This window comes from Tamandua tetradactyla, chromosome 16, assembly GCF_023851605.1.
Source record: "Tamandua tetradactyla isolate mTamTet1 chromosome 16, mTamTet1.pri, whole genome shotgun sequence".
Classification (NCBI taxonomy): domain Eukaryota; kingdom Metazoa; phylum Chordata; class Mammalia; order Pilosa; family Myrmecophagidae; genus Tamandua; species Tamandua tetradactyla.
The window spans coordinates 62,329,659-62,357,041 of NC_135342.1; the positions used below are offsets into that span (position 1 = coordinate 62,329,659).

Below are 27,383 nucleotides of genomic sequence, written 5' to 3' on the forward strand. Positions count from 1 at the left end.
GAGAGAGGGCACAAGGGAGGCAGAGCCACTGAGGAAGTCCTGCCTGCCAGGGCCATGCCCTTGCTGATGATGTCGACCACAGATCGCTGACTACAGGCCAAGAGAGGATGCCAAGGAGGAGCAGCTGTGGAAAATGGGCCTCAGCACACTGAGGGAGAAGACTGCAGCTGGACCAGAGAGGAGGCTCCAACATATTTACTTACAATTGTCTATAGTGCAGTTTAATTTGACTGCTTGGCATGTCTGGTTACCCTTCCACCTAAAATGTGCAGAAAAAGCAAGTCCCAAGAAATCCTTTGTGTTCAGAGTGGTCAGAGCCTAGCCTGTGCTGGCTGTGTGTGTATCCTGTACTCTGGGAGGGGTGGTAACCCTCTGGCTGGGTGGAGGTCTAGGTGGTGACCTGGCTTGAGGCTGCCTACATCCCTACCACTAGACAGAGAGGACAGTGTGCCTCACTGGGCTTTCTGCTAGAGTTTTAGAATGAAAATTTCCAGAACACAAGTTAGGGCCAATGAGAAAGCAGTCCATGCAGTTTCAACCAGATTAGCTTTAAGAAATAGGGCCAGCAAGAGGCTTAAGCTATTTGGATCCTCATCTGTTCCTCAAATCTCTGCTCCTTGGTCCTGGACCACCACCTTTTGTGTTTCCCTCCTGCCCTTTGGACTGATTTTTCAGAACCCTTTTTTGTCATCTTCTTCTCTGCCCATCCCTCAGGAGCTGGACCTTCCCCTGCCTCTTCTCTCAGTTGATCCCTCATGGCTCACCTGTTCCAACCCAAGTATCTTTCTTCACCTCCACTTCCATGTATTTGATTGACAGCTCTACATCTTCCCCTAGAAGTTGTAGGGGAACTTCTCTTCCTCTACTCCCTCAGCACCAGCCCTGTCCCCTGAGTATTTCCTGGGCCTGAACCTTCTCCATACGCTATCTCTTCTCAACAGTCCACATTCCTTCACCAACGCTTTTAACTTCTGCCTTCCTAAGCCCTTTTATCCATCCCCATGGCCACAGTCCAATTCAACCTTGCCCTGTCCCACTTCCATGTAGCAATGGCTTATACCTCATTTCCCTACATCTGGCCTCCCCTCCTCTGGTTCACATGACAGCTGTGGAGTCTTTCTTTTCTTTTTTTTTTAAATTTATTTTTTATTATCAAACCCAAACAGCATATAAACATGAACATTCTTAACATACAAATGTTACGTGCATGGTGTACAATCAATGGCTCACAATATCATCACATAGTAGTATATTCATCACCATGATCATTTTTTTAGAACATTTGCATCACTCCAGAAAAAAGAGATAAAAAGAAAAAAGAAAAATCTCATACATACCATACCTCTTACCCCTCCCTCATTGACCACTATTATTTCCATCTATTCAATATATTTTAACCTCTGTTCCCCCTGTTTTTTTCTATACCCCCTTTTCTTTATTAAATATTTAAAAACATAACAACATACAAACACGAACACTCCTACCATATGATCATTCCATTCTTGGTATATAATCAATAACTCACAATATCATCCCATAGTTGTATATTCATTACCATGATCATTTCTTGGAACATTTGTATCAATTCAGAAAAAGAAATAAAAAGGAAAAAGAAAAAACTCATACATACCATATCCCTTACCCCTTCCTCTCATTAACTGCTAGTATTTCTACCTACCCAAAATATTTTAGCTTTTGTTTCCCCAATTTTTTTCTATACTCCTTACCACTCCCTTTCATTGTTCATTAGCATTTCACTCTACTCAATTTATCTTAACATTTGTTCCCCCTATTATTTATTTATTTTTAATCCATTTTTTTAACTTATCTGTCAATATCGCATATAAAAGGAGCATCAGACACAAGGTTTTCACACTCACATAGTCACATTGTGAAAGCTTTATCATTATGCAGACATCTTCAAGAAGCATGGCTACTGGAACACAGCTCTACAGTTTTAGGCACTTCCCTCTAGCCACTCCAATACACCATAAACTAAAAAGGGATATCTAATAAATGCATAAGAATAACCTCCAGGATAACCTCTTGACTTTGTCTGAAATCTCTCAACCTTTTGGTTGAGAAAGTTTTCTCAATTCCTTGATGCTGAGTCCCAGCTCATTTCTGTCCCATGTTGCCAGGGAGGAATGGAGTCTTTCTAAGCTACACATCAGATTGGACTGCTCCCCTGTTAAAACTTTCAGTGGCTCCTGCTGCTCCCAGGAAAAGGCCCAAGTACCTAGGCAGAGGAAGTCAGGCTTTGCACAGCAGCCTGAATGCTCCTCATTTCCTCCTGTTCCTGGAACCCCAGTGGCTCAAGACAGTGCAGTTCCCCCTACACCTGCCTCTCTAAGCCTCCACGACCTTTGTTCCACACCTTTGTTCCCTGTAACTCTCACCTGCGTGAAGGGACGGGGCCTCAGCAGAGGGGTTTGGGGGTTGTGAGTCACAGTGGTGATCTCTTGCCAAACCCCAGCCAGGCCCCAACCCTATGTCCCAGGGATAACTACAGGACCTTTGGCCTGGCTTAAATGGGCCATTTCTGTCATGACAGCTGGTTGTTTCTTTGTGTTTGCTGTATACGTTTGTAGTCTCATGCCAGAAATGTGACTAGCCCCTCATTCCTTCAAATCTACCAAGCCAGAAACAGAACTGAGAAGAGGCTTGAGTTAAGTCAGCAAATTCTATCCCTCAAAGCAAAAGGATGGAGGCCCTTGTGTATGTGGCCCTGTGGGCCATATCTACAGGACCCTGGACCCTGCCCATGGCAGATACCAGCAGCCTTGGACCTGGGAGACTGAGAAGGGAGAGGCCAGGCACTCACTCACCTGCTCAGACCTCTAGTTCTAGGGAATGTGGGCTCTGTCTTCCGACTCTGAGGCTGAATAATCAGTATTTTCTTCTACCTCCTAATACTAGCTGTGTATAGGAACACAGTAGAGAGATAATAGGGACCATGGCTTAACTACCTGACAAGTGTCAACCCAGCCCAGCTGCAGACCTGGAACCACACCCATAGAAGTTTCAGCAATCCAACTCAACTGCGGGCCACCTGCAGCCTACTCAGAACCTCAAACTTATTTCCTCTTCCCTTGCTGAGATATCACACAACATAAACCTCAGAGCAGTGCTCTTCAGACAGATGTTGCACCTACACCATACAACCACCCCAAGTGGGAAGAAAAAAAGAAAGAAAGAAAAATAAATATAAAGGAAAGCAAAAAATAAAAAGACAAATAATAAAAAGAAAAAAGAAATTAAACGAACAAACACCCCAAGAAGGTATAGTTGGACCCATTTATAGATGAAGAAACTGAGACTCAGTAGAAAATGACAGTCCTTGAAAGGGCACCTGACTCCAGTTTCCTCTCCTCCCTTTCTTCCTCACTAAGGCTAAATGCTAATGTATGCAAATGTATTCAAATACATGTAAATGAAAATTGCTCCTAGGGCTTGGGGGGCCCAACCTCCAGTACTGTACGAGTTCTTTGGGGGAAGAGTAATGTAATCGCCACACTGTCCCCATTTCCACCAGTTGTCTTGCTGGTTCTATCCGTTCGATTTCCATAAAACATTGTCCCCACCCATTTTTTTCCAGGTCTCTGAAGGTTACATCCATCACCCACCCCAATGAGCCCTTAGTGAAGTGCCCCCGTGACCCTCCTCCCTGTGGGCTGCTGGATTCCTCCACCTCTCCTCTTATTCTTCCATCAATTCACCACCACTTTGGGCCCCAAAATCTCCTGCCCCCAGCCTGGCAAACCTCTCTGGCAACCCTGAAAACCTTCACTGCCAATAGTTGGGCAGAGGGCTCAAGGTTCTTCTGTCTTGTCTTGCTGTCCTAGCTCCTGGTTGGAGGTCCCTGACTCTCAGGGGTTCACTGTGCTCCTAGTTTCTCCTATTATTCCTGAGAATGGCCCACAAGTTTGAATTTTTTATCTGGGATGGATTCAGGAATGGAATCACTAGGTAAACTTAAAAGCTCTTGATGCATATTGCTAAATTGCTTTCCAGCAGTTATATAAATTTACTGATTATTTAAGAGTGCCTGTTTCACAGCATCCTTTACCAGCTCTGTTTTAGCATTAAAAATAATAATTTTGTTAGTTTGGTGGACAATGAAAACCCACATTTTAATTTGTATGTATCTAGTTACCTTTCCCAAGATATTTAAGTCACTTGCATCACTTGTGTGAAGCGCCACTTCAATCCTTTTCCTATGTACTGAATGAGAAGCGTGTAGGTTTTTTTTTCTTCTTCTTTTTTTTGGAAGCTTGTGTTTTATCCATAGATTTGCGTGTGCCAGACACAACCCTTGGTGCTGGCATAATGCTCCACGGGAGGGCAGATTCAGAATGGGACCTACCTGCCTGCCCCAGATTGCTCAGTCCCAGGGCTGTGGTTTTCAAACTTTTTAAACAAGCAGCAGAACGTTTTCTTCAAACAATCTCACACAGCATTCCTTATGCAGGAGGCATATTAAAGTAGCCCATGAAGGTAGTCCTGGAGCGATACCCCGCCCTCCCGTGGTTCCAGAAACCTCCGTCTTACCTGAGAAGGGGCAGCTCTGACCTTCCCGTCCTTTCCTCTGAAGAGAGGGAGTCACCGAGGAGTCCCGACCTGAAAGGAGATGAGCGGTTCACAGGGGTGCCCGGAGCAATCTCCGGAACCCAAGCAACAGCCAGAGCAGCCCAGCGCAGGTGAGCCACATTACAAAGACCGAGGGGCCCCACCTGCGCCGGAGGCTCCGCCACACCCTCCACGTCGCCCGGGTGAGGGTGTGCGCCGACTGTCCCCGCAGAATAAGTGCAGGGGATGGGGGCGGGGCTGGGTGACAGGGGAGTCGGGTTGACAGGAACGGAGGACTCCGTAGGTGGGAGAATGAGCCCTCCACGCTGACAGCCCGGCAGGCCCCGCGTGTGCAGGAGTGCGGGTCGGGGTTGGGGTCGGATTGGGGTGGGGACTGAGGAGGGGGTGGAGGGAGCACGGAATTCAGCTCCAGCCCTGGGGCCAGAACAATCCGCGCTCTACCCAGAATCTTTGTGTAATCTTTGACTCGCAGATACATGGAGTTGCGGAGCACAGAACCCAGGCCCAGGGAGGGGGACAATGTCCGCTGGGACAAGAGTTTAAGAACCTGTGGGATTTAGCATCGGATAAGGAGAACGGCAGGTAAGACTGGCCGGTGGAGGGGGAGGCCCAGTGAGGGCACTGCGTGACCCCAACTTTGATGGGGCCGTTTGGGGGTGTGGGTGGCACTCCTGTGAGCTGAAGCCTTGGCACCGGTTGCCACCAGCTCTCCGTTCACCTGCAGACTGAGACCACCCACCCCCACCAAAGGCCTCAGGCCCTGATTCTGCTCCCGAAGGTTCCAAATTCCCGGGCTGCTACAATCCTTGCCACCCCAACCCCCACCCTTCTCAGCCATTGGCCAAAGGCTCTCCCCACCCTACAGTCTTGCAGGGCAGGTGGTCACTTCCCAGGGCTCCTCTGGACAAACCCTGGTACTGTTTATACTTATTTTGCAAATCACCCAAACTGAGTGTTTCTGAAGAATCTGAAATTGGAGTCTCAATCCCTCTGACCCCGAGTCAAAGGTATTGTAGAAGGGCTGGCAGGAGTGTTATCTTGCATGTCAAACATCTGGCTTCCTTCTGATTAGAAATCCATATAGAAAAAGTACAGGCTCCAGTGAGACCTGGGTTCCAGTCCCGGTTCTGCCATCCATTAGCTGAGTAGGCCAGTAATTTAACCTCAGAGCCTCAGATGTCTCTCTCCTGTAACCCTGGGGGTAATTAGAGGGTCTTAGATGACAGTGGCCAGGACCAAGTGAGCATGGGTATTGATGTTGTGATACCAGGGTGGGAGAAAGGAAGCCAGAGCCCCCAGGTTCACACTCTATACCTGGTGAGCTGGGTCTCTTTAGGGGCCTTTGTTTTCATGCAGACCACCTATTTGGTTTCCTCTGAGCTAAGCACCTGACAGACAGATCTCGCCACCATAGCCTGGGGAGACTAGCCTGCTGTGAGCTCTTGGGGCAGCCTGCTATTCTGGCCTCCGGGCGAGGACCTGTCCCCTGCACCTGGGATGCCTGCCCCCTCAACCTCAGTAGACTGTCAGCCTATACCTCTATCCTTTACTCTCTTGCTGGGCTGAGCTCACACCCTACCCTGACCCCAGACCACAGGCCAGCAGATATTTGGAAGTGGGCTTGAAGGGCACAGGCCTCTCCTGAAGGGCACCCCTGCCCACGAACCCCATCCCTCACTGTGCTTGCTTGGAGTGGGGAGAAACTCACTCCTCAGTGTGCACTGAGAAGTTTGTCAAGCCCTGTCATCAGCCTTAAAATCTTCCCAGATTATCTCACCAGTCTCACTGCCATATTATCTGCTCCCACCCCCAGTTCTTCTGAAAACAAAACAAAACCTTGCATGTATTTTCACAATAGAATTAAATGACTGGAACTGAATATTTAGGGAGGGGTTCCTGAGCAGAACTGGAATCTTCTCAACCTTGAAATTACAGAACTTTTCCTTTCTCAAAAGAAAAGAAAATATGTCAAATCCTTGATATTGCGACACAGACATTTTTAAAATATGCTCTCCTCTGTCCTTTCACAAACTACGGCCTTTCTTCTTTGAAAATAAGATCACATAAAGTCAGGGAGTAGAAATGGGGAAAATTCAATCAGAGCCTCCCTCTGCCAGCCACACATCTCAATATGCTCCCAGGCGAGCAGAATCAGCTCCCACTACAACCCAGCTCAGCATCATCATTCAAAACGCACCGGTAGGAAATGGTGAAACAGAAGGACCTTTCATCTCCGAGTGAGCGGGCCTGCAGCGCTGCTCTCCTCACTCTGGAAGCTGGCACTGCGGTGTCAGGGCCTCTTGCTTAAATAGGCAGTGAGAGTGGGGCAGGGCAGGCCTGGGGGTCAGGCATGGGAAGTGGGCCATTTATACAGCACAGCAAGGCAGTGTCCACGGAGCCAGCAGTGGTCCAACTCAAGCTGGTTGCCCCATGCACACGCCTGCCTGCCTGTCCACCAGGAGGCCTCAATCCCACAGGCCCCAGACCGCAACCAGAACCTGAGATGACCCCCGGCAGACGTGCAGTTCCAAGTGAGACGTCCCTGGATACAGCAAGCTTGGTTCAGGTTCCTGGATGCCTCTCCCTCTCTGAGATGTAGACTGGGTAGAGTTGAATGGACCTGTACCCCAGAACCAGAGCTGCCTTGGGCAGGGCACCTCTCTAAGCCTCAGTTTCTACTTTCTTGAAATTAGGGTAAAAATGCTTCACAGGTCCAGCAATAATGTTTGCAAAGGACCTGACCTTTTAGAGGTTGATTTATTTATCTACATGGTGATACTGGGGCCATGCACCTTCAATAGGGTTCAAACTCAGAGAGGTTTGGTAACATACCTAAAGTCACACAGCCCTCTGGTCAAGAATGTGAAGATCAAACTTCATGCAGACTCTAAATGGGTTGGGTTGCCAGAAGCTCCCTGCTTACTTCTACAGTTGAAACTTTGGGTGATGTGGGAGCAGCTGAAGGTCCCAGGGAAAGGTCTTGATTGAATCCTCGTAAAGGAGCCACTCCTAGGCCCCTAATACCAAGGCAAGGGGAGAGACATAGCTGGACAGGCATGCTAAGATGGCCTGGTTGTGCATTTGGTTTGACCCTAGGGAGTGCAGAAGGACTGCAGGATAACTGCCAGGGATGTCTGGTGAGAATAACTGCTGTCTCAAACCTCAGAGGTCTAGGTGGAGGTCAGAACCAGAGAATGGCCAAAGAACACTGTGGGGAGGTGAGTGTCTTACCTAGCTGGTTCAACCTGCTCTTCCAGTGAGTGAGTGGGATGGTGTCCGCCACCACAGTGGACAGAAGTTAGGACATCAGCTAATGGAGAATTAAGACAAACCAAGGAGGTAGCAAAAGAGAGGGCCTGGATCTCCGGTAGTAGGCACCAGAAGAGAAATCAACTTTGGCATAAATACCTGGGGAAGAGAAGCTGGAGTTATGGCTACAAATAAACCCCAATGAATCCATTTGTCCATTCATTTGCCAATCATTGTCTTGTATATTCTGGGCCTGATGCCCTTCTAGGTGCTTGAACTGCAAAGGTGGAGACATGCATGGGAAGAGCACGTATTTGAGAGTTTAACTTGAGTTCACTGGGCAATTTACTTATCCTCTCTGAACCTCAGGTTCCTACCACTTTGCTGGTTGTTGGGAGAATTAGGTGAGATGCACTGGTGAAGCTCCCTAATAGGCACTCAGTAATCAGCTGTCCATTTTGGAAAGATAATCCTGCAGGGAGCATGAGGTGGGTGGGAGGAGAGACAAGAGAGAAGGTAGTGCAGTAGACAAAATAGGAAGATGGTGGGGCCAAGGTAGGTAAACAAAGAGGGGTCATATATTTAGGGGACATCTAAGAGGTAGAATTGATGGGACCAAGGGGTAGCTGGGGAGGACAAAAAAAATAAAAACAGGAGTGAATTCAGAGGTTTCCAATTTAGGCAATTGTATGGGCCCTAGTGTTGCCCAGTGGCTAGGGGATGGAGTGGATGAAGGCAGGCTTTGTGAGACAGTTACATGGTTGCATCCAGGTAGCAGTGGGATATTCAGACCCAGAGCTTGGAGAAGAGTTCTGGGCTGGAGCAGGATTTGGGAGTTATTAGGGTTTAGGTGGAATCTTGGGAATAATGACATTCTGTCAGATCACTTATTATTTCTTTCTCTCTCAGTTGGCCCATTTTCATTCCAATTTCTTGTTATATCAGATTTTGTCTTTTATTTTGTAATGTCAAACATTTCCTTCGCTTTAAGAAAGTTTAAGTGTGTACAAATTCTCCTCCATTATAAATGACTTTGTTTTCTCCTGCTTGTACAGGAGTAAGGCTTGTTTAGGAGCATAATTGATATGTGGTTAGAATTGCACATTTTTTCCCGAGACTCATCTTGTCTTCAATATTTGTGATGTTAGTTCTCTTGTCATTCTTATCCAGTTTCAAAATAATGCATTTCCCTTCACTTCAGCTTACCAGACACTTTATAATTCAAAATTTTAACTAGGAAATGCTTATTTCTTTTCACAGAGTTAAACTTGAAAGGCACATTATGTGGTCTTTAGTTCTAAGCCTAGTTCTTCTTTCACCTCTTGAAACCTTTCTTGTATTATTTCTTTCTTGATATCTCAATATGTGCTCATTCCATTCATTTTTTCCAGGCCTGTTTTCGAGCTCTAACACCATTTCCCATTTTCCAAATCAGTTATTTTTTTCTGTTTTCTTTTGTCTACATTTTTGATTTGATGTTTTACTTTAGCATCAGCATTACTGATTTCTTTATTTTATTGTTTTCAGTTATACCAATTACTATTTCCACGTATTTTTCAATTCTTTCATGGTTTCCACTTTGGAATTATAGCCATTTTTTGTTGTTCTGATCTGTTCCCAATACTAATCTTTTTATCATTTATTTCTTTCAAAGTAGTTATTTCCAATTCATCTTATTTGTTCCCTAAGGATTTTACTTTCCATCATTTAAAAAACAATTTAACTGGTTGAGTGCCTACTGTGTGGGGACATTATTGCTCATTATATTTAACCCTTGTAGCTGTCAGCATCCTCTTTTAAGTTTAACGTGGTAGAATTCTTCTGTTAGAGCCGCATTAGGGAGGGAGGAGGCTCTGATTCCATATTGTTCCAAAAAAGACTTATGGTGACTTAAACTGAAATCTATGTAAATTTTTAAGTTGGCTTTTTAAAAAATATTTTTACTGATAAATCTTCACACGCTCACTCCATACATTGTGTACGAACAACGGTTTACAATATCATCACATAGTTGTAATTCATTACCATCATCACGTTTTAGAACATTTGCATCACTCCAGAAAAAGAAATGAAAAGAAAAAACTCACACATTCCATACCTCTAACCCCCCTCATTGACCAGTAGTATCTCCATCTACCCAATTTATTTTATCCTTTGTCCCCCCCATTATTTTTTAAAATTTTTATCCATATTTTTTACTCATCTGTCTATGCCCTGGATAAAAGAAGCAACAGATACAAGGTTTTCACAATCACACAGTCACACTGTAAAAGTTACATCTTTATACAATCATCTTCAAGAATCAAGGCTACTGGAACATGGCTCAACAGTTTCAGTTTCCTCCAGCCACTCCAATACACCATAATCTAAAAAGGGATATCTATATAATACATAAGAATAACCTCCAGGATAACCTCTTGAATCTTTTTGAAATCTCTCAAAAACTTCATTTTGTTTCATTTTGCTCTTCCTCCTTTTGGTCAGAAGTCTTTCTCAATCCCTTGATGCTGTGTCCCAGCTCATCCTGGGATTTTTGTTACACGTTGCCAGGGAGGTTTGCATCCCTGGGAGTCATTACCGATGTAAAGGGGAGGGCAGTAAGTTCACCTGCCAATTTGGCTTAGAGAGAGAGGCCACATGTGAGCAACAAAAGAGGTTTTCTGGGGGTGACTCTTAAGCCTAATTTTAAGTATGCTTAGCCTACCCTTTGCAGGAATAAGTTTCATAGGGGCAACCCCAAGATTGAGAACTTGGCCTATTGATTTGATTGTCCCCACTGCTTGCAAGAATATCAGAAAGTCTCTAAATGGGGAAATTGAATATTTCCTCCTTTCTCCCCAGTCCCCAAAAGGGAACTTGCAAATACTTCCTTATTCACTGCCCAGATTACTCTGGGATATATCGGGGCATCATACTAACCTGGACAAACCAATAAGATCTCACACCCTATTCAAAGTTCCATGTACTTATGGTGCTCAACTAAACTGACCATACTAGTTAAATTAGGAAACGCACTACTCAAAATATAATTTTTGCACCAAATAAACATCTCTCCTTTTGGTCTCACACAGATGTTGAAGTTTTAAAATATGGACGATATCATCCTTTACCTTGTATTCTGATTTACTTTAGTCCTATCCAGATCAGCTTCATTCATATCTCTAGTGGACATCTGATCACTTTTTCAACTTTTTAAACAGTTCCTGTATGGGGTAATGCTGACTTTCATAGCTTCGGAGCTCTAACTCTGGGTCTCAGGTGTCACATAAATGCCTGAAGTTTCTGGGAACAACCAGGTTATAAACCAACAGCTCAGTATCTCAGAATTTGTAAATAACAGTTACAACTCCTGTCTACTGTAAGATCTTACAATCTAGGACCCTTTACAATAGGCCCCAACCTGAGAACCCATGTTCTCGACTTCAGTTCACTGAGTTTTTATAGTATAGCTAGTTCATATGACTGAGGCATAATAATATTTGTCTTTTTTGTTCCTTACATTTCATTCAACATACAGTCCTTAAGGTTCATACACCTAGTTGCATGCCTCACAATCTATGTACCTTTTAATAAGACTTTTTTTTTCAAAGCAGTGAGGGGATTAAGGCTAAGGGAATATAAAGGTAGAAAAATCAAGCAGCAACCAGGCAGAGATGTGAACATAGAGTGAGTGCGTTGCAGGCCTCCTTACTTTGACAATGCAGGGATATATGTCTTGTGACTGAGACTTGTTTGCAATGTATTGAAATGACCCTTTGTTTTAAGTTCTAACATGAATGGCTGTAGCATGGAAGAGGCCCCGATGGCATAACTCATTCTGACAGCCCTCCTGGATAGGAAACACTAATTTTTTTCCACAATGGGGATGGAATTGAAAAGAAAGGAGGTAAGAGACACTTAAACAGTGTAACAGTTGCCTCCTGCTCCTCTTCTAAAAGTCAGTATTGATTGAATTTCCTGTGCTCTGAATCAGATATTTTCCCTTTTCCGGTTGGCAAGTGTAATCTGGGTGAGAGGAAGGCATCTCCCGGCTTTCTGTTCCCACAGAACTCCGGAGTGGCCTCATTTCACACCTGTCGAGAAACAGTGTTCCAAATGACAGATTGATTAGTGTATGGGTGGTTACCAAAAAAGAACCTATTTTATTAACTGTTTATCTTGCTAAGTGAAATCGTTTTTTAAAACTTTATCAAAATGTCACTGTTCTGGTTTTTAGAACGTGCCCTTTGGCTTTGAGGAAAGATACGGAGCTCCCAGAGGCAAGGCTGCCCAGTTGCTGTCTAACTCAGGCCCTGGAGTGAAGAGCCTGGTGGTAGGTGTGCTCAGGCCAGCAGTTGCCCCAGCCTGGGGCACTCTTGAGAGTAGGGGGAGGGGGACACTGAGAGCACTTGGGCACCAATGGAGTATCTCCAAACCTTATCCTGGTGCCCAAACTGATTTGCTTTTTTTTCGATTGAGGACCACATGCCAAGCAAGGAAAAATAAAAATTTAGAGATTCATATTCATGAGAGGCTACACATAGTTTTGCCAAGCTTTTCTGTTTGAGGAGGAAATTGAAAACATTACACTTAATTTTTCTTTAGTTTAAAAACAAGAAATATATTAAATAACAAAAAAGAGTATGTTTCTTATTGTGGCAACGAAAGACGAGAGAAAGACAGAGGAAGCCTGAAAGTGATTTAGGGAAGACAGAGAGCAGAGTGTTGTCCCATGGGCACCTCAACTCAGCATGCCCAGCCTGAGCTTACTCCAAGGCCACCCCTGCTCCTACTCCAGGGGTCCCAGTCTCAGTCAGCACAATTCCCTAGTTGGCATCCGAGTCAGAGCGGAAGCTCTGCCATTGGTGCCTCTCTCACTCTCAGAGTCAAGGTCCTGTCTAGAGTTGAGGTTGATCACTCCTAGCTCCTGAATCCATTTCCAATTCCTGCTTCCGACTTTTCCCCAGCCATCGCCTCTCCTTAGGCTCCTTATCTCTTGCTGGTACTGCTGCTATGCAGCCACCATCCCTGCCCTTCGCATCTTCCATCATCTTCCATGCCCGACCGAGTTCATGATCTCTACCATTAGCAGCTCGGAGTCCATTCTGCCTTTGTCCAGCATTTCCACATCTCCCTCCACTAATAGGAGAAATCCCTTTACCTGGCTGGGCTTGAGGGCCCTCCATGATCCCTCATTTTTGCCTTACCCGCCCCCTCCCACTCACAGACTTGCGCTGGTGGCCCCACACTCAAGCTTTCATCTTTTCTGCCACACACCATGCTCTTTCATGCCTCCGTGCCTTTGCATATGCTGTCCCTATGCCTGGAATACCCTCCCTGCTGGTCTACCTGGCATCCATCTAAGGATCTAAAACTCCTCAGCCCCCTTACCCCAATCTCATAACTGTGGAACTTTGTACCAGCCTGGAGCCCTCTGAGCACCAAGCACAGAGCCTTGCCGGTAAGCAGCACTGGAAACCTTAATTGAATGAATAAAACTTTCTGACCAGGTCAGAAGGTTGGTTACCAAAAGGCTCAATTCCCTCTGTATACACCAGGTGGCACAGCAGGAGCTATGAGAAAACTGCTCCCAATTGTTTGAACTAGTGCATCAATTAAACTGCCTTGTCATAAAGGATTATGTGTAAAAATGTAGCCTTAAAGGTTAAAAGACTCGTGTGAACTCACATATGTGTAGTATTATCACCCAAAGTGTGCCAGTTTGAAAGGATGTATGTATCCTAGAAAAGCAATGTTTTAATCCTAATCTCATTTTGTAAAGGCAGCAGTTTCTTCTAATCCCTATTCAGTACTATATTTTTGAAACTTTAATTAGATCATCTCCTTGGTGATGTAACTCAATTAAGAGTGGTTGTTAAACCAGATTTAGGAGGAGATGTGTCTCCACCCATTCCAGGTGGGTCTTGATTTACTGGAATCCTATAAAAGAGGAAACATTAGGGAGAAAGCAGGAGATTCAGAGAGAGCAGAAAAGAATGACAGAGCCACGAGAAAGCCAGAAAACAGAGAACGCCACAGAACCACGAAGCATAGTCTACCAGCCAGTGACTTTTGGAGATGAAGAAGGAAAACACCTCCTGGGGAGCTGCAGAGGAAGCTAGCAGATGATGCTGTGTTCACCACGTGCCCTTCCAGATGAGAAAGGAACCCTGACCATGTTTGCCATGTGCCTTTCCACCTGATAGAAACACTGAACTTCATTGGATTTCTTAAACAAGGTATCTTTCCCTGGATGCCTTAGATTGGACATTTCTATAGACTTGCTTTAATTGGGACATTTCCATGGCTTAAAAACTGTTAACTTGCAACTTATTAAATTCCCCTTTTTAAAATATTCCATTTCTGGTATATTGCATTCTGGCAGCTAGCAAACTAGAACACACGGCTTGCTGGGATCATCAGCACCGTCTTTGGGGCATCCACTGTGTACCTGGCACTGGACTCAGAGTGTTGCATGCACAACCTCTTGTTTAATGCTCTAAACAGCTTGGGTTGGATATTATTGTACCCATATTCAGAAAGGGAAACTGAGGCTCAGGGAGGTAAGTGACTTGATCATGGGCATATAGTCAGGAAGTAGCAGATCCTAGACCCTGTGGATAAGGCTTGTTTATGGCCCCAACCTGGTTAGGATTTGGATCCTAATGCTAAGAAGACACCCATAGGCCAGGGAGGAGCCCCATAGTGGCCTAGGTAGTCTTACTAGCCACCACCCTCCCCTCTTTCCTGCCATCTCCTTCTGTCCCAGTGGGATTTAAGGTATATGCTGCTGTTATTTGTCCAACAACTGAGTGGGAATTGGTCCATCTACTGTTTCCCTGAACATGTGTCTGGTTAGAGAGCTGGTAAGGCTTGGAAGGAATAATCCAACAGGAACCATGGAACTACTGCTGTGAGGCCAGGGAATGGGAAGACACCTTAGTGAGGCCCCATTGCCTCTCATTGAGATCCTCCAGCCTTGCCCCTTTCATCTGTTCTTCACACCGAAGCCAGAGTGATCTTTTTTTTACATGTAAACCTAAGCATTCTCCCATCCTAAAACATTTTCATTGCCCCCAGAATAAAATTCATATCCTGTATCCACCCACCTCTTCCATCGTACTCTCTGCCAATCTCATCCTCACCTTCTTGTCCCTCCAGAGGACTCCTATATCCTCTCGTGGTCCCTGGTCTCTCTCAGAGCAGGCCTTTCCACATGCCATTCCCTCAGTCTGGAATTCCCCACCTTGCCTGGCCAGCTCCTCCTCACTGTCAGGTCTCAGCTGAAAAGTCTCTTTCTCAGAGAAGCCTTCCCGGACCTCCCCTCTCATCCAGTATTAGGTCCTCTTGCAGTAAGCACCCATTGCTCCCCGCACTGACTCACAGGGGGCTCTGGAAAGGCTGGGGACCTGGGTTATATGTCAAACCGAGCTGGCCACTAACATACAGACATGTTTATGGGGAATGACCTTGAGAAAGGTAATAACCTATGAGCAGAAATGTGTCCCAAATCCCATCTGGCTCTGGGATCTTGGGGCCTCACTGTCCAAGAGCTGAATGGGTCTGGGATGTGCCAAGGTTATGGCCATATGGACCCCCTGCTGAAGTCATAGCTGTGGACCTTGATCTCAGAGAGGGCAGATGGAGGAAAAAATGGGGTTAAGAGTGTCAAGGACAGAACCTTGGGACATGTCTCGTTTTGGGCTTGGTGAGGAAAGAGGAGCCAAAAAGAGCACTTGGGAAAAGGAGGAAGAACATAGAAAAGGTGGCTAAAACATAGCACTGTTTTTATTTAGTTTTTTCTTTTTCACTTAGAATAGATGGAAAAGGAAGGCCCTATGCGGCAGTCCCTGGGATGAGAAAACCATGTGTCAAAGCTGCTGCCGAATGCCTCACTCTATTTTTACCTTCCTGACACTACCTCTTTGAGCTCTGAGGAGGGATCCTGGCTTGAGGTGCCCTGAGCTGGCCTGGGACGGCGCCTCCAAGACGAGCTGGGTAGGAGACAGTTATGGCCAGCCCTCACCTCATTCTCCCAAAACCACCAAAAGCCAGCTATTCACATCTCTTGACCAGAAATAAATGCCTTTGACAAATGCTCTCAAACAATCTTGAGGAAAGTGAACACAAAATTACTCTGTAAATTGCTTTTGTTTCCTTTTCTCAGTTCGAAGGTGTTTTTTTCTTGTTGTTGCTAGCATTAGTTGTATTAAAATTTGTCAGTAATTAATGTTCTTAAAATAGAAACTCCATATTCCCAAGTTTAGAAAGAAAAACCACCTATGAATGAAAAGCTGTGGACATCTGTGAAATGCCTTTTCATGAGCCACAGAATGTTTTATGCGCCTTGGTGGGGAGCTCCTGTCAGGTGGGATTTGTGGCAGCACACCCTGGAGGGTTTTGGCTGTAGCTGCTTTTCCTTGTTTCCTGCTCCAGGTCAAGGAAGGCTGTGACATTCACAGCACTGTGGCTGAGGGGGTTCACCAGCCTCTAATTACATTTCTTTTTTTGAATATTGATAAACAGTCCCTCTATTGACGCAACCCTTTTTAAACACTGAGCTGTAGCTGTTGGCTCTGAACAGAAAGCAAAACCTCCAGGCCCTCCCAGCCTCTCCCTGTACCTCAGGGCTCTTGGACACTCACTCAAATGCTGGAGGCATTTGAGGCAGAAAACTGTTCTTCTGTGGGTGGAGGTGGGGTGGGGTCACTTCAGGATTCAAAAGCCAAGCAGGCTTGACTATAGGGTGAGGGCCTGAATTCCCCAGAGAGGACTTCTGGCCTCTCCTCCCCCTCCAGCTGCATCTCTGGTTGTAAGGTGGAGGTGAGGATGGAAACAAGATGTACTATGTCCACTCCCACTGCCCCATACACACCTGGTGCCCCACTGCACATTCGGTCTCACTTTGCTTCGTGTATGAATATGAGTCCCTGGTCCCACACAGTTCTTGAATGTAAACAGGACACCACTGCCACTATCCTCAACAAGTATGTCACTTGGGTAGAAGGGAGGAAGACAGAGCCCCCCTCTAGGCCCATGGAGTTCAGAAGAGCTAAGTGCCATCCACCTCATCTTTTGTTGTTATTGTTGTTGTATATAGGGTTTTTTTTAATTGTGAAAAGTAACATATATACAAAAAAGCAATACATTTCAAAACTCACCACAACAATTAGTTATAGAAAAGATTTCAGAGTTTGGTGTGGGTTATGGTTCCATAATTTTAGGTTTTTCCTTCTAGTTGCTCTAAGACACTGGAGACTAAAAGAAATGTCAATGTAATGATTCAGCAGTCATACCCATTTGTTAGATCCTATTTTCTCTGTTATAGCTCCACCTTCTCCTTTGATCTTTCTTCCAATCTTTAGGGGTATTTGGGATATGCCCATTCTAATTTTTTCATGTTGGAAAGGGCTGTCGATAATATGGGTTAGAGGGATGGAACTAGTTGATGTTCTGGAGAGGCTGGCCCCTCTGGGTTTCAAAACTTATCTGGCCTAGGAACCCACCTGGAGGTTGCAGGTTTCTGGAAAATAATCATAGTTCACGGAACCTTTGTAGAATCTCTGATAGAACCCTAGGTGTTCTTTAGGGTTGGCAGGAATGGTTTTGGTTGGGGTTTGGCAAATCACATCTATTAGTTTGCTAATGCTGCTGGAATACAATATACCAGAAATGGAATGGCTTTATGAAGGGAACTTATGTTACAAGTTTACAGTTCTAAGTCTGTGAAAATGTCCAAATCAGGACACCAACAAGAGGTTACCTTCACTCAAGAAAGGCTGATGCCATCCAGAACACCTCTGTCAACTGGGAAGGCATGTGGCTGGTATCTGCTGGTTCTTGTTCCTGGTTGCTTCCAGCTTCTGATGCCAGGGCTTTCCTCTCTAAGCATCTGTGGGAGTTCACTTAGCATCTCTGGGACACAACTCTGGTTCTGGCTTGCTTAACATCTCATAGGAAAACACGTGGCAATGTCTACCCATGTTATGGCATCTGCTTTGTCAGCACTCTAAGCATCTCCAAACATCTGTGTCTCTCTCAGTACTGAAGCAACTGTTCTTCAAGTATGTGCACCTGAGGTTTCTCCAAAATGTTTCCCCTTTTAAAGGACTCTAGTAAACTAATCAAGACCCACCTTAAATGGGTGGAGTCACATTTTCATCCAATCAAAAGTCCAACACCCACAATTGGGCATACTACATCTTTGTGGAGATAATTTAATCAAAAGTTTCCACCCTACAAAATGCTAGTGATCAATGAAAGCGAGGGGTAAGGGGTATGGTAGGTATAATCTTTTTTTTTCTTTTCTGTTTTCGTTTTATTTCTTTTTCTATTGTCTTTTTTATTTCTCTTTCTGAATTGATGCAAATGTTCTAAGAAATGATGAATATGTAACTAAGTGATGATATTGTGAATTACTGATTATATATATTAATGTTAAAAAAAAAAAGTTTCCACCCTACAGTATAGAATCAGGATTAAAAGAAATGGCTGTCCCCACAAGATTGAATTAAAATTAAAACATGGCTTTTCCAGGGGGCATAATTGTTCCAAACTGGCACACCATGGTAAATAGCAATATCTAGCTGAAGCTTGCGTAAGAGTAGCCTCCAGGATAACCTCTTGACTCTTTTTGAACTTTCCCAGCCACTGATACCTTGTTTTGTTATGATTCTTTTTCCCCTTTTGGTCAGGAATGCATTGTCAATCCCACAGTGCCAGGGCCAGGCTCAACCCTGGAGTATATCTGTTTCCTGGGAGAATTTCACCCCTGGCCCTTTAACATTTCTTGTATCATGGATATACTGTTATTTCAATGTTTTTTTTCTGAATATGTCTTTATTTCATCTTAGTTCTGGAAGACATTTTCCTTTGGTGTATAATTGTAGTTTGGTAGTGATTTTTTCTGGCACATTGAAACATATAATTCCATTATTCTCTTGATTCTATTGTTTCAAATCAGAAGTCAGCTATAAGTCTTGTTGGCATCCATCTCATCTTGAGGACACCCTCACAGAAGGCACCTCCAGACACAGGCTCCCCCAGAGGCAGGTGACTACAAGGCAGGGGCTATGGGGTTGTTCTAGTTTGCTAGCTGCTGGAATGCAATATACCAGAAATGGAATGGCTTTTAAAAGGGAGAATTTAATGAGTCGCTGGTTTACAGTTCTAAGGCTGAGAAAATGTCCCAATTAAAACAAGTCTATAGAAATGTCCAATCTAAGGCATCCAGGGAAAGATACCTTGGTTCAAGAAGGCCGATGAAGTTCAGGGTTCCTCTCTCATCTGGAAAGGCACATGGTGAACACAGTCACGGTTTCTCTCTTGGCTGGAAGGGCACATGGCAAACAGCGTCATCTGCGACTTTCTCTCCTGGCTTCCTGTTTCATGAAGCTCCTCGGGAGGCATTTTCCTTCTTCATCTCCAAAGGTCGCTGGCTTGTGGACTCTGCTTCGTAGTGCTGCAGCATTCTCTGCTCTCTCTGAATCTCTCTCTCCAAAATGTTTCCTCTTTTATAGAACTTCAGAAACTAAACAAGACCCACTCAAATGGGTGGAGACATGCCATCCCCTAATCCAGTTTAACAACCATTCTTGACTAAATCACATCAACCAGGAAGATGATCTCATTACAGTTTCATATATACAGTATTGAATTAGGATTATTCTACCTTTAAGAAATGGGATTTATATCAAAACATGGCTTTTCTTAGGGGGCATATATCCTTTCAAACCATCTACAGGGGTAGATTTGGAGTGTGAGAGTCAGATTCCTTGCTGACCAAGCCCCATTCCTCTTGAATGACTAAGAGCCAAATCCACTGCTTTTGCCTAGAATGACAAATCCCTCCCTCTGTCCTCATCAATTGGAAAACTCAGTCGCTGGCCAGGCATCAACATTGCTTCTGTAGTGACCATGCTCATAGATGCAGCGCATCAGTGGTGTCCATACCAACCTACAACTCTGCATCTCTCTGGTCCCTGGCTTCATCTGGCTGAGGCAACTTCTCCTGGGCCTCGGCTCCACTTTCTCTTACTCTCTGTCCTCAGTGACATCACTACACTTTCCCATTCTTTACTATAGAAGAGCAGTCACTACTGTCACCCCCATTTTACAGATGAGGAGACTGAGGCCAAGAGAGGTAAAGTGTGTCACACAAGTCATAGAGTCAGTAGAAGAAAAGCTAGAATTTGAAACCAGTTCCGTCTGACTACAACAGCTGTGCTCTTCTCAATCCACCCTACCACAGAGCCTCCTGGCCCCACTTCCTGCCTTTTGCAAGTGGCCTCTGGAAGGAGCCACCCTCAGATATGTACATAGGTGGGCTCTTTGGAGGTGTCAGCAGCAGTGGTGCTTCTGATTGAGTCCTGCCCACCTTAGTTGAAATGTCCCCTTAGTTGGGGTCCTTGTTGGCATGACCCATTGGGCCTTGCCATTTGAGGAGCTAATTATAGATCAGCTTGGTGACCATCAGCCCCTTTTGCTACTTCCCAGGAAATAGAGCTGTTACAAGGTGAATCAGATATAATAAGCTCCTAATTCCACATGGTAGATCTAAGTAATGTTTGTCATGATGAAGAAGCTAGTCCAATGAGCCTGACAACTGTGGTGGTTGAATTTGACTCAGACAAGAGGGAACCACCTGTAATTTCTGACAGATTTTTTTTTTAATTAAGTAGAAGACATTAACTTTTTCAATACCTTATATTATACATACATACCCTCATGTGTCCTAGAGATAGATGTGGGCATCTTTCAAACTGGGTGTATGCACATCCCATAGCCTTTCCCTGACAAAGTTGCCTAAACACCTAGAACGCTGCCCTGGTCAAAACCAAACCTGGGAGGCTAGCCACTGGGTGGGGCTGGCCCTTCCTGCTGCTTCTGTGCCTGGGGATTATCAAACACCCAGCTGCTGTGTGTGTACAGTCAACAAACTTCTGACCAGTCCTGAGGGGGAGAGAATTTTCCTTCTAAATGATGGTTTGGGGGTCATGTTGGTTAAATAATACTCAGATTATTAGATGATTGTGATGGAATCTGTTACTTTGGGACTGGATTGACCTTTTTAACCCCTCCCTTCTGAGCACTGTCCCAGTGCCACACTCCGTAAGGTGCTGGGACACAGAGCTGATATCTCAGAGGCTCAGTCCAGCCCAAGACAGTCCATTATCAGGTGGCTGCCATGTCAGGCTGGAGGGAGAGAGGAGGATTTCAGAAGAGGGAACCCTTGGGTCCAGGAAACTACTGGGAAGGGATTCTTGGGGAGGCATGGCAGGCAATGCAGAGAGGGGGTCCAGCACCTTCCTCCTCTCTCTCCCCCCAGACTGCTGCATTTGCTGAGCCCTACTCTGTACCACTGACAGCTGGGCACTGAATAGCCATGTTATAATCCTTGCAACCCTCCTGCCTCATACAGACAGCACAATAGAAGTTCAGTCTTGAGTGAGTTACCCAGGCCCACATTAGAGAGTGTCAGAACTGGGACTTAAACTCCAATTTGTCATATTTGTCATGCTTCAGAGCCTGGACACTTGCCACAGCATCCCTGGTTCTTACCCTTTACCTGCCTCGGCCCACTAAACGGTGATATAGTGGCTGGATGGAGGGATATTATGCTGTTCAGGAGTTGGAGACATGTATGTCGCTGTACCTTTGCTTGAGAATTATTTGGTGGATGTTAATCGGCAGCTAGGAACCAGTGGGAAGTTTCTGAGCCAACTCCCAATGTCCACTATACACCACAGTGGCAATGTCCAACCTTTGCAGAGGGATTGGGGCTGGAATTGGAATTGGAGGTGATCAGGGGAGGCAGCAGAGATGAAACCTGGATGAGATGTTCCCAGGAACTGTGTGAAAACAGAGCCCTGGGGACACAGATGCTCTGGGGATTGGGATGAAGGTGAACAGAGATGGGGGAAGACACAAGCAGACTCTATGACTCCCAACCTCAAACCTTCTCATCCTTAGCTCTCTCTGCCTGGTCCTCCTGAATTTAAGTCTCACATAAAAGGTCATTTTCTGGGTTCTGCATACCAGTTGTCCAATACTGGGAACTGCAGTCTCATTGCAAAAGGATGTTTCAGGGTAATGTACTGACCACTGTAGAGGAATTTTCACAAATGAAAGGCAGGCTGCAAAGCTGGATTTTTTGGAAGCCTTCATTAGAGTACCCAGGACCATAATGGTTCAGAAGATGGCCGGTTCCCATTTGTTCTTGTTTATCCTAGCGTCACATCCAGCTCTCCTTCCTGACAGCTGGCCCTGCTGATGAACAGTAGCCCCGCACCAGACAGTTCTCTGCAAACTCAAATCTTTCTCTGATCTGTCAACTCCTCCTTTTGCACCTTTACTCCCCCAGTTCCTCCTATAATTGGTAAGGTCTAATTCCCATAAAATTCTTGTTTCATAATGCTTATAGTGGTCCTACCTCCCCAATTGAATCCTGACTGATGCAGCACCCCATCTTTCCCTCAGTTTGTCTTCCCTCTGTAATGGGAATGGTGTGAACTGACCGAGGAGGTAAGGTCAGGGGGATGGGCTACATCAAGACTGTGATTGATTTTGTGACCTGTACATTTGAAGATAGCTTTAGCCAGTATCATGACTCAGTCTGGCTTTTCATCTTAGTACCATTTGTATAAGCCCCACAGGGTAGGGCCTGCATGAGGTCAGTGGGACACATTTATGCAGGTGTGTAAGGTGGGGGCATGGGTCCAGTGGTATGATTGATTACATAGCTCCTGCATTTGCCCTGAGCTATGTAATCAACCAGACCACTGGACCCATGCCCCATCCCTTATGACAATAGCTAGTCAGGTTCTTTCCCAATTGGATGCTGATGTCTCAGTCGAGAATGTAATCCCCCTCTTCAACGTCATCCCCATGGGAAGCCCGTGTGTGCTGAGTTAGGATGCTTCCGAGAAAACGCTGAGAAGGGTGAGAATGCATTGTCAGGACCAAGAGGCACTTTGCTGACTTGCTGGTGAAGAGGCTTTGTTCCAGTAATGATGATGAGCTCCTCTTGCCTCCTGAGGCTGGGGAGTAGATTTTTAGAGGCTGCTTCAGGGAACTGTGTTCAGAGCATGGATCCTCTCTGGGCCCAGGACCTTTGCTTTTATTATAACTCTCTGCCTTCAGATGTCCACATAATTGGCACTCAAGTGTCACTTCTTCAAGATAGCCTTTCCTGAGCACCCTGAATAAAATAATGTCTCTCCATACCCTCTATCCACTTAGCCTGCTCCATTTTTCTTTCAAAATCATGACCACTTAATATATTATGCATTTCTATATTGTCTTTCTTCTTCCACTAGACCATAAGACTCCATGAGGGCAGGGATTGTGTCTGTTTAGTCTGCTGTTGGATCCATAGTGTTCAGCACATCACCTGGCTCACAGCAGGGCACCAATAAATATGTGTTGTAGGTCAGAACTGACCACAGAACGGTGGCCTGTCCTGGCCCCACTTAAGCCTCTGCCTTTGTTGATGCCTGAAAACACTGTTCCATTGAGGCAGCATCCCAAGCCCTGGACAGAGATTATGAAGGCTGGTTTGATAAGTTAGATACTAAACATGAGTTCTCAACATCCAGAGCCTTTTAAATCTTTTGTTCTTATCATTATTCTTCATCATGGGATCTGCAACCATTTTGGAAGTAGATTTGGTGTGATTAAATTCTTTCCTACCCTAATTCTTTATGGAAAGCAACAGTTTTAAATGAGAATGGATTTGCCTGAGGTTTGATTGATTGCATGATAATTTTACCCCAGCTTATTTCAAAACCAGGGCTGGGCATCACCCCCTGAAGAATACTCCACTGGATTTTCCTGTAATAGAGGCAAGCAGATGCCCATGTTTCATGTGAGAGCAGTGCTAGTTTGTGGCTAGAGGAATGATCATATAAAGTCATTACTAGAGGAATGAGTGCCAGCAGCTGTAGCCATGAGCAGGAAGGTCTTTGAGGAGAGCTGTCAGAAAACCCTTGCACTTTAATTGTCAGGGAATACCAAGCCATGGTGAGGCTGTGGCATAGCTGGGATAGTGCAACGTTAATTACAATTTCTGGCCTTGTTTTTCTGTTTTCTCCTAGACTCTCCATGGGACACAGTTGGGGATAGGTCAGCATGGTGGGGATAGGATGGCATGGTGGGGATAGGACACAAGGAGGATCTGGCAAGTAACTGCTAGAAGCAGGACTGCAGAGGCACGCTAGGGTTCCTCAGAAAGGAGATGATGAGTCACCCGTGTCCCAGGCCCACCAGCCCCCAGAGGCTACCATATTTGTTGCTCAGCCCAAGAGCACGACATAGAAAAGGAAGCTTTCTATCCCAATGGCAAACAAAAAAGCATTGGTACTTAATGGGCCCAGTCTAGTGACTTGGAACATGCCCTTTTGCAGAAGATCTTGTTTGTGGCAACATCAAAAAGTAGGATAGCTCTGACTTTCCTCCCTATACCATCCATTGCATATGTCCAGACTTGTTAGCTGCAAGCAGAATCTGGCTCTTACCCAGTCATTTGGCAACTCTCAGAAAATGGGATTTTCCTCTTCTACCAATGTGATTTTTAACTTTGGAGATTTAGAATTTGTGGAATCTGTGCTCTCGGACCTATAGCTTTGAGCAACCATTGGTGGAGACTTGTCCCTGAGGTGCTATGAGTGGGGATAGCAGTTTCTTCCCACAAGTCAGGATTTTTATGAGGATTTGAGGTCATGGCCTCTGGACTCAAGGCCACCCCGCATCTTCAGTCCTGTTGGACTGTACTGCACAGTTCATGCAACTCTGCAGGCTTCCTTGCCAGTTTTCATCAAGAAAGACCCATAAATTTGGGTAATAGATGGTGATGATAGTAACACAACATTGTAAATGTATTGATACCACTGAATTATACACTTCAAAGTGATTAAAGAGAGGAATTTTATGACATATATGAGTAAAATTTTAAAGTAAAATTAAACAAAACTATAGAACTTTTCAACACAATGAACCTAATGTAAACCATGGACTACAGTTAATAACGTAATTATATTAGAAGGCTAAATATTGTTAAGATGTCAATTCCACCCAAAGTGATTTACAGATTCAATACAATCCCAATCAAAATCACAACAGCCTTTTAGTTGCAGAAATGGAAAATCCAATCATGAAATTTACATGAAAGAGTAAGGGCCCCAAACAGCCAAAAAGCATGTGAAAAGATGCTCAACATTATGAGCCATTAGGGAATGCAAATCAAAACCACAATGAGATACCATTCCATGACCACTGGAATGCTTACTATTAAAAAAAATGAAAATAGGAAGTATTGGAGAGGATATGGAGAAATAAGAACACTCATTCATAGTTGGTAGGACTGTAAATGGTACAGCTGCTATGGAACACAGTCTGGTGTTTCCTCAGAAATATAAGTATTGAATTACCAAATGACCCAGCAATCCCACTTCTAGGTACATACCCAAAAGAACTGAAAACAGGAACTCTGACTTGGTATTTACACACTGATGTTCATTGTACATCACTGTACAATGTACAGTGGACAATGATGTTCACTGTACAATGTACAGTGTACAGTGATGTTCATTTACACACTGATGTTTACAGATATTTACACACTGATGTCCATAGGGATAATATTCACAATAACCAAAAAGATAGAAGTCACCCAAGCATCCAGCAATAGATGAATGGGTAAACAAAATGTGGCATATACATACAATGTGATATTATTCGGCTATAAAAAGGAATGAAGTTCTGATACATGCAACAACTTGGATGAACCTTGAAGACATCAGATTGAATGAAAGAAGCTAGACATAAAAGGACAAAAATTGTATGGATCTCACTGATTTAGGATAAGCAAATTCATAGAGTCAGAAACTAGAATACAGGTTACTAGGGGCCAGAATGGGGGTAGGGAATAGGGATTTAATGCTTAATTGGTAATCTGTTTGGGATGATGGAAATGTTTTGGTAATGGATGGTAGTGATGGTAGCACAACATTATGAATATAATTAACACACTGAATTATATATTTGAGTATGATTAAAGGGGGACATTTTAGGTTGTATATATGTTACTAGAATAACAATTTTTAAATTTATAATTATAATAACATTGGTTCATCAATTGTAATAAAAGGTATTATACAAATGTAAAATGTTAATAATAGAACTGGGGGGTGGTATATAGGAACTCTGTACTTTCTGCATGCTTTTTTTGTAAACCTACAATTGCCCTAATTAAAAAAAATTATAAGAGTGAGTAAGAGAGAGAGAGAGAGAGAGGGATATGCACAGAATAAGTTTGCTTATGAGGCCTTCCATTCCTCTCTCAACATGGTCCTAACTACATTCAGATGAAAATCGTGACTTGGGGTAAAGCATATAGCCTGCAAGTCCCTTTCCTCTTTCAGAAATGCAGGCAGAACATGGCTTAGGCTCTGGAGGAATGCCAGCTCAGCCATGGATGGCACACCATAGGTGCGGCCCTTTCACAGTAAAACCTTCAGTTTACAACCCCTCCTCACTGGGTACAGTTCAAAAGCTGTTGTGGACACATCCCCTCACACAATTGGCCTTACTCCTCAGAGCTGAAATCCAGAATTACCCTGTGCCCTCAACCTGAGATCTGTTTAATACAACAAATGCCAGACACAGTGCCAAGTGGTTTATCTCATTTAATCCTCCCCTCACCCCATATAAACTATTATTATCCCCTTTTTACAGACAAGAACACCGAGAAGCCCTTAGAGTTCTTCTTGGCTTTGTCCTTGGCTGGCAACGGAGCTGGGATTTGAATCCTCATGGGTCTACATCAAGAGCGCCTGTGCTCTTAACCAGTCTGGCATTCTTCACATGGGACCTGTTTAATGATTCATTTCTTATTCTATACCCAGAGACAATGAGGCAGAAAACAAAATAAAAGGGGGTCTATTATGATATCACTAGTAGCCTTTTATCTAAATTAGATAATAAATCACAGAGCTACTTGAAACAATATACATGTCAACCCCTGAATATCTTGTTATCACTTATCACTGTTTGATGGTGCCCATGGAATAATTAGCACTTTCTTCTAAGAAATATGACATTTCTGTGAAATGGAAAAATCATCAAAGAAAAAATCGACACAGCCATCCCCTTACCTTGGGGACAGGGCAGCAGAGCCCATGGCCGTGGTCTGTTGGGATGGTTCAAGCTAGTGACTGGGTGAGTAAGCATTTCCAGTCCTTTTAAAACCAGAATTGCTCCTGGGAAGGGGAAAGCCTGTCACCCGCAGTAGCTGCAAGCCCAGCTGAGTGATGCCACCAAGCCCCAAATAACTCTATGCCCATTCATCAGGCTCAGCATAATTAGGCATCTGCCACTGGCATCTCCAGATGTTTGCCTTTATCAGAAGTTGCTGCGGTTCCATGTTTTCATTGAGAGCTTCATAAAAAGCTCTAGCTGATTGGGAACACTTATTGTTCATTTTATTTGAGTTCCTTATCATGTGCAAAATGTTCCAGGCACCATTAGGAGACACAAAAGACTCAGAAAACACAGTTTCAGAGGGCAGG

The 27,383-nt window shown here is 44.5% G+C and overlaps 1 protein-coding gene and 1 long non-coding RNA gene across 8 annotated transcripts in view; one reads left to right on the forward strand and one right to left on the reverse strand.

The window, feature by feature from the left end:
• The window catches only part of SMPD3 (sphingomyelin phosphodiesterase 3), a 103,960-nt gene that overhangs the window by 26,730 nt on the left and 49,847 nt on the right, over positions 1-27,383 (reverse strand). The window contains exon 2 of the mRNA XM_077132818.1: positions 4,552-4,620. The gene's annotated coding sequence lies outside the window, so the exon portion shown is untranslated. The remainder of the gene's footprint in view (positions 1-4,551; positions 4,621-27,383) is intronic.
• Positions 4,821-26,760, forward strand: LOC143659629 (uncharacterized). 7 transcript variants are annotated; one of them, XR_013163620.1, is made up of 6 exons: positions 4,821-4,933; positions 5,063-5,172; positions 7,687-7,808; positions 12,056-12,151; positions 18,782-18,870; positions 26,238-26,512. It is a non-coding gene; the product is annotated as an uncharacterized LOC143659629 (long non-coding RNA). The 7 variants fall into 7 exon arrangements; XR_013163621.1 differs by lacking the exons at positions 7,687-7,808; positions 18,782-18,870 and adding an exon at positions 26,551-26,760 and having other exon boundaries at positions 26,238-26,304; XR_013163619.1 differs by lacking the exon at positions 18,782-18,870.